The sequence below is a fragment of the Cuculus canorus genome, chromosome 1, assembly GCF_017976375.1.
Source record: "Cuculus canorus isolate bCucCan1 chromosome 1, bCucCan1.pri, whole genome shotgun sequence".
In the NCBI taxonomy this organism is placed as follows: Eukaryota; Metazoa; Chordata; class Aves; order Cuculiformes; family Cuculidae; genus Cuculus; species Cuculus canorus.
This window is the reverse complement of record NC_071401.1, coordinates 73,508,424-73,516,495: the sequence shown is the minus strand read 5'-3', so window position 1 is coordinate 73,516,495 and position 8,072 is coordinate 73,508,424.

Below are 8,072 nucleotides of genomic sequence, written 5' to 3'. Positions count from 1 at the left end.
GCTACCTCACTGTAATATCTTGGAATTAAATGAAAGCACCAACAATAATTCAGGTGGGAACCCAATACTCCATTTGATTCTTTGAGTATTTTATGTCAGAACTTTAATATTTTTAGATTAAATTAATTTTCATAGCACATCTTCACTCATGTTTTATCAGTTCTAATTCTAAACAGAATAATGAGGTGAAATCTATGCAAATTAGTAAAAGTAATTGATAAATATATGCTGGACAGGGGGATTAGTAAGCTTAAAAATATAATAGCAGACACTATATTTAAAATCTCAAAAACTGGATAGTGGAAATATTTATACTGCTTTTAATACATTAAGATGACATAATCACAACTGTTGGTTGATGGATGATTTTGTTCTACTTTTTCGGTAAAGACTATTCTCTTTTTGTAACAGAACTTATGTTATGGCAGGCGGAATATTTGTAATATGAATCATTGAGGTTCTAACAGACCAATGAATGACTCCAGATTTCAGGATGATTGGAGGAATCTCTAATCTATATTAGGAAATTCTAAAGAGATTGCAACTCTGAGCATGGAAATTTTGACAAAGACAAAAAATTGTTTTAGGTACCAGCGCAGCAAAGAGGATTATTTCTTTGTTTAACAAAAAATTCTTCATTAGTACACATTGCATAATGGACTGTGTTCACATACCCACAACAGCCAAAAGGGAGGCTCCAGACTTTGTGAAGCTAGATAATACATATAGTGTGGTATGGTTAGTGGAGAAAGGTATAGTACCTACAGGAATGTTAACCAAAGCAAGTATTAGAAATCCATGAAATTAAGAAAAAAGCATAAGTTAAAGGAATTTCAATGTAATTGTGAAAGCAAAGTGAAACATCATTTTCCAGGCATGATGTTCTGTGGTTTTGTAGCTGTGACACTGGGAACAGCACCAATGTACAAAGAGCCACAAAAAGTTTGACTCAGTACCCAGAACTGAGTTTCCAAAAATGAGACAATCAAAGCAGAGGAAAAGCCATAGTTGACCAATCTGTGAACAGTAAAATTAAAGATTTTCATAGCCAAACTTAAAATGTGAGTAACATTTTGCTGTAGTGTCCTACTAGAATATACTGCCTGCCAGTCACTAAAACAATATTAAAAAAAAAAAATTGACTGAGGATTTTTAGTAACCCTCTGAGCCTTTTTCATTTTTAAAGCACAGTATTTAACTTATAATTTTTTGTAAGTGTGAAGTATGAAGTGTTTCTTCGAGTTAGATGGTCTGTGTAGATTACCCATTACAAATCAATGCAGTCTCTAAAGTTTAGAGACAACTCATTTCTTTTGCCAGATTTTTAGCTGAAGTGTGCTATTCTACAGAAGCCTCCTGGAGTCTGAACATCATTGTTTTGTAAGTATTAGGTTTCCTAGAATGAAAAATAATACTTTTTCAGCCAACTTAATTAAGTGCAATTGCACAGTAATGCTACATTGCAAGCTAAGTTAATCAACTGTATCTATTCTCAGGGAGTATCAGCAGGCAGACAGATTCAATCCCTTATTTAAGAATGGCAGTTTGGATTCAGATCACATATTAATGAGCTTCCAGCTTCAGCATCTTTCCAGCTTCAGTGAGTGTCAATCCGGAATAATAAATACAGATCTAAAAAAAGAATTCTGCATCTGAAGTTTTAATACGTGGGACTATGGCCATAAGCCATATATTCTTTTTCAGGAATATAACCAATTGATCGTTTTCCTGAGTATGTTTCCTACAAAACTTTAGACTTCCAATTAGATACTTTAACATCTACTTTATGTACAATTGTCTGGACAAGTATCAGGACAATCACATTTTGATCATCGTACCATTTATGTTCAGTGCAATGAATCGTATGCAGTTGTAAAAAAAAAAAACGGATTGTTGCCATTTTTTGATTGCTTAACTTGAGCCCTGATTAATAGTCAGAATTTTCACTTATTGCAACACTCACCTAAGTGAAAATTCTGCAGCATAGAAATATGTTATATTTATCTTTTAGAATCTTAGAATCATAGAATGGTTTGGGATGGAAGGGAACTTAAAGGATCATCTAGATCTAATCATGGGCAGGGACAGCTTCCATTAAATCAGGTTGCTCAAAGCCCTGACCTAGCCTTTAACACTTCCAGGGATGAAGCATCTATGACTTCTCTGGACTTCTCACAATAAAAAAAATTCTTCCTAATATCTAATCTAAATCTACCCTCTTTCAGTTTATAACTATTACCTTCATCCCAGCACTGCATTCCCTGAAAAAGAGCCTCTCCTCATCTTTCCTATAGGTGATCATGAGCTTTGTATACATTCCTCCCACTTGATGCTTAACTGTTGCACAGAGGGGAGTTCTATACCTATGTTGTCAAAGCAAAATAAACAGGCGGGAACATCGCTCTGCAGTGGGGCACTCATTAAAGAAACAGCCATATAACCGCATTAACACAGGACACACTGCCCAGTATTTACTTTTTGTTCAGGATAGCTTGTAAAAACTTATCTAAACTCCCACGCAGCTCTCAAATGACAACATAGTCAATACAGTCTATGGAGTCCAGAGCCCTATCCAACTCATCTTCTAACTGATATCTACACTCGGGTATCTTGCAAGACCCCTAAACTCTAATCAGAGTATGGTGGTGCTGCATAAATACAGGGGATGTGCCAGAAGAGTGGTAATTGAAGTGAGCATTGGCAGATGTAGTACGTGGCCCCCAGAACACCCATGCTTTCCTGTAGGAGCAGGAGGCCATGCATGTGATTACACTTAGGAAAGGCAATTGCAACCTACGAACAGCAGTTACAATTTCTCTGCTCACTACAGCAGGATCACCCTTCTCATATGGACATAAGTTCATGTTTACATGTCTGAATGTAGAGCTAAATCTCACCCCCTAATTTCCAAAATTTATCTTATAGATAATTGTCTGGTACTTAGATCTAACAATTAGTTTTTTGATTCAGACACTTTGCAATGCCTCTGAATTCAGTCCCAAATTAACTTTTTGTAGAAAAAGGCCCTACTTAGAATACCGTAAGTATTTCAAGCTCTATTCAGACTCTGTAATAAATCTTTCAGGGATGCCTGACTCATATTTCAGTCAGACACTTATAATCATTTCTTGTTCTTGGTGGCTTGATTGAAAACCTGCTGGAATCAACTGATACAGTCATTTGCTTTCATCACCTTTTGGATAAGGCTCTGACTGTCTTTGAGTAAATACTATAAATCATCCCATTTTGTATTAAAACTTAAGAAGTTACCCTTTCTTTCAAAATGGACTCTGTAGCCTTCATTTGAGTAATTAGCAATCACTTCATGCTGGTTGGAAAATAGAAGATCAATGGATTCAACTATTCAGTAATTAAAATGGAACTGGGCAAGTAAATATTATTTTAAGTTCTTAAAATTGTTTAGCATTAGCTCTCATATAAAACACTAGCATTATTAAAATGGTTTCACATTGTTTAGTTGTAATTCTTTAATAGTGAATTTTATTTCACAATGACATTCAAAATCCATTTTTTCACGAACCTAGGCTGTTAGAACATGAACAATGAAGGCAACATGTGATATATTATTATGGAAGAACAATATTCTCGGTGTAGGGGTTTTATAAGACAAATATTTTTTGTTAAAAAATCCTCAAATCTTTAGAAGGAAAGTAAGCCCATTATTTTTGAAGATCTATACCGACTCGTTATTTCTAACTAGGACGAAAAATAGTTCCCGTCTCCTTGTGCTCGTTTACTTTCCTGTGCTTTGCCCAGTAAAACCATCTGAAAAGAAGGTTAATTAGAGGAGACAGGACATGTCTAACACAGTCACAGCTCTGCACAGGGACTGATTGACCCCTGCTCACACCCCATCCACCCATTCTGCCCTTGGTTCCCATGGGATGCCCCAGCCAATGGAGCTTCTCCCACTGGTGCAACGTCTTCTGGGGCCTCCTGTGGCACCAGGGCTGAGTGGGGTGGGACAGGACAGGACTGCACTGCCCTGGGGGGGCTGCTGGGGCTGCCCCTGCCTCTGTCAGGTTGCACAGGGATCAGCCTTTTGTCACCACTGCCTAACAGCCACCTTTTTCTCTTCCTGTTACAAACAAATTAGCAGAGGATAATTTAATCAGGTCACCACTTCTTGGAACAATTTTTGTACTTACTACAAGAAAAGCCTTGTTAAATAGAGGGACTTAAATTATTTAGCAAGACAAAGACAAGAGCTATGGAACAAATTCTTAACTGCACGTCTAGTCGGAAGAGCCTTGATTTGTTACTTGCAGGCACAGCACACTGGCAGAAAAGAAGACTAATATAATTTATTATGCAACTAGAGAAAAACTAGGAAGCATCCTTCCTAGCTTCTGAGCAGATATATTCTCATTCTTTTGTTTTCTAAGTCTTCTTAGCCTTCTTCTTTCTTCTATTTGCCTTTCTGTTTTCTTTGTTTTTTTTTTTTTTTCCGTGTCTTCTTCTTCCTCTTCTTCTGCTTCTGCATCTCATTCTCTGCTATTTTTTAAAGGAAATGATGAATATAATTTAATTGTGTGTAGTAAAACGTAGTTTCTTGTCATCTAAACCAATGCATAACATCTAATTAATTTTATATTGCTTTCTAAATATTAAAGTGACATTTGTTCACAAAAGCTGCTCTGCATGCTTCTATTAAATGGAATTTTAATTCTGATTTTACTAGTTTGCAGGCAAAAAGGACTAATCAGTAAACTTAGCCCTGTCTTGGTGTTCAGGTTAAGTAAATAACGTGGAAAACTACTGGATGTGACAAACATGATGTGAGAAGCTGATGAAAATTACAGAGAGCACCATTAGAAACAGATTGCAGAGGCAAGTAGAAGGGAAGACTAAATAGAGAAATGGTCAAAGTTGACAGATAACCATACAGGAGATTTGAAGAGCAGAGCGTTGCGAGGCCAAAGCAGACCAGGTAACTGCCAGCAATAAGATGACCAGATGGTGGTTTGCAAATATCCAGCACTTCTAACGTAACCCATGTTTCTTATATGTATTTATCCTTGAGTGCAGAAGAACTTTATTTTTCTTTTAGGTGAAGTCCTTCATTTTTTTTCCTAATATCAGGGTTTGCTGCTGCATTAGCTCTTAGTGTGTCTTGAATAGTAAATAGTATTTATTTTAGTAATAATCTGTAATTCATGAAAGTTATGTTAACCAGTGCTGGGAATGCATGGACAAGAAAACATTTGAATTTTTGTGAGCCAAAGCTCTCACATAAGAAGCTAAACAAAATTTTGACACATTAGCAACAAGGTAAAATCAGCGGCCACATGATAAACCCTCAGAACACTCTCACTAGTTTTCAGCTTCACTGATTAGATTTTTCTGTGTGGCAATTTCATACCATATAGCATTTTAGAAAACTTAAAATTATAACAGAACACGCTATGGAGACTTTTTTTTTAAAATAATATATTCTGAGGCTTAAATTGAATTGTAAATAAAGAGGGGAAAAAGAGGGAAGAAAGAAAATGTGACATGTTTTTAATAAAAGTGGCATTTCTGCAGTCTGTCCTGCAACAAGCCTTTAACCTTGACAAAGATCTATTGAGATTAACCTCTAGAGAAACTGGTATCATATGCAACATCTTTAGCCTCAGGTTAATGGGATAAATAATTGAGGCAAGTACACTGGGTAATGAGGTGAATTTTAACATTTTAATATAATAAACAGATCTATAGGATTGTCAAGACTCTCTACAGACCTTATCTGTCCTGGGACTTGCTATTTTTAGCACAAAATGTAGTCAGGCATATAAATTACCAGGTTAAGATAACAGGGTAGGGCAGAGATAGAGCATGGCATATATCTAATCTACCTTCAGAAAATGAATAATTGAAATTTGCAACTACTCTTTTCACACCTGTACCTACAGGGGCGAATTGCATAAACAGCATCTGTTCCAGCCTACTAGCTAACAGCTCCTAATTAACTCACCCGTTTAATTCAGAGATTTTACGCGTTTTTTTTACCTACATGAAGTTTTAAGATAATGATCAGCAACAACAGCCAAAAACTGCAAAAAACATATTGATTCTGTTTTCCTGATCATTGGTAAAAGAGTTTTATCCTTTTTTATCTGCACATGATGGCATGGTACCTGCCTGTAATTTCCAGTCTGTGAAAGTATAGAATTTCATTCTATGAAAAGCTCCTAAAAAAGTACAAAATCTAAAGCCCAAAGTTTCAATCTACATTTTATTACTTACATCACTGTTTATTACATCACTGTTTCAGAACAAGCTCCTATAATAAACTGCATTGCTCCAACTCCTCTTTGCTACTGATCCACCAGAGTGGTCTCAGGTTGTTGGAGCTCTGACAGCACACAACGATGAACCATAATTTCTGTCTGTTGAGCAGAGAAAACCAATAGAGTTACCGAAAAAGAACAGTAAAAATAGAGGTGCTTCTAATGGTCTGAGGAGCAGGAGGACTTTATTGAGAACTGCAAATAGATACAAATTCCTGCAATAAGTATGTTTTAACTAAGCTTTTACTTTTCATAGGATATTATAATAATCATATAACATGCAGAAAGTAGAGGGCTATTTCATGTTCTCGGAATTATTAAGGAATCAGAATAGCTCTAATTTATACAGACATAAGTCAAGGCATCCTATAGGTTACTCTAATGAAGCTGTGTAAGCACCACAGATCCAGACAGAATGGATACACGTAGGTATTAAGTATGCTTTTATTTTTTTTTTTTTTTTGTTAACATATTTACTTAGAAATGACTTCTGAATTGCAGTCCCTGCTTCCTCAGCTATTTTCTGTTTATTTAGGGGAAGTAGGGTGGGAAGAGTTCATTTTTTGGATTTTTCTTTCTTTTTTTCCTCTGGTCTTGTTTTGTCAACAAACATGAAGTAATAGATTGTTTTATTAACTTTCCCTTTTCTTCCCCTTTGCTTCCTTTTGGCTGTTGCAGTCTTGCAGTTCTTTCTCACAGCAATTACTTGTAGGAAGCTTATATCCTCATACTCGGCTAAGGCAGAGCAGACTCCGAACAAGGGTAGTAATTTTTGCCCTTGGTTAACAGATTCAGTCCTACTGAAGGAGATCTGGTACAATTGGTGAGAGGAAGAATATATGACAGTTAATGCAAGTCCCAAAAGCTACATTACCCACACAGGTTCTCAAGGGAAAAGAGAGAAATTTTCTCACAACAGGGTTAATTAACAGGGAATGTGTTCTATCAAATACGGTAAGGGTGCCTTCAAGGTACAAGAGATACCACAAAACTATCTAGCTTACTTTGCTTCTCCCATATCATCTCAATCATCTGGAAGAGTGTGATGCCTGGGATTACAGCATGGGATCCCGGCCCTCTGCTCAGGTTCTACTCTGCATACAGCATGTGAAATGAAAGTATGTACCAGGATTTCAGCACCTGTAGCAAAGAATTCAGGTGCTTGAAAGTGCTTGATTACTCCTGGAATTTCCATGTCTCTTCATGTCCTGCTCATTTTTTGCCAATTTCAAATAGTTGTCAAATACCCTATATTCTCAAATTCATATTGATTAAATAGCACACAAAGAAAACCTTCTATCATAATATCTAGTTTTCCTTCATGTGGAGTCATTTTTCCAATTTGGTTTTCTAGGTAGCACCTCTCTGTTAGTTTCTGCAAGTTTTTCACAGTACCAGAAACATAGTTCCATCCTATGCAACCTCTACCTCTGATACCATTTTTATATGTCTTTCATGGTTGAAGAGAACAATTGGTATTTATTTTCTTCAGAATTTTCCCATTCTTCTCATTCATTAAGCACCCAAATACAACTCCTTTACTCTTTCCTGACAGGTTGTTTTTTCTAAATCTCTTATCATTCTAGTCTTTCTTCTCAACTCTTTCTAATATACTTATGTATACGCATGTGCATATTTATGATTTTATTTTGTTTTTTGTTTTCTACCTTAAACTGTATAGAGTATTAATGATAAGTAAAATAGAATACTGTCCTCCCATAAATTTATCTAATTCCTCTAGTTTTTACTAGAGGCTGCACTTTGTAAGAGTATGCTTTT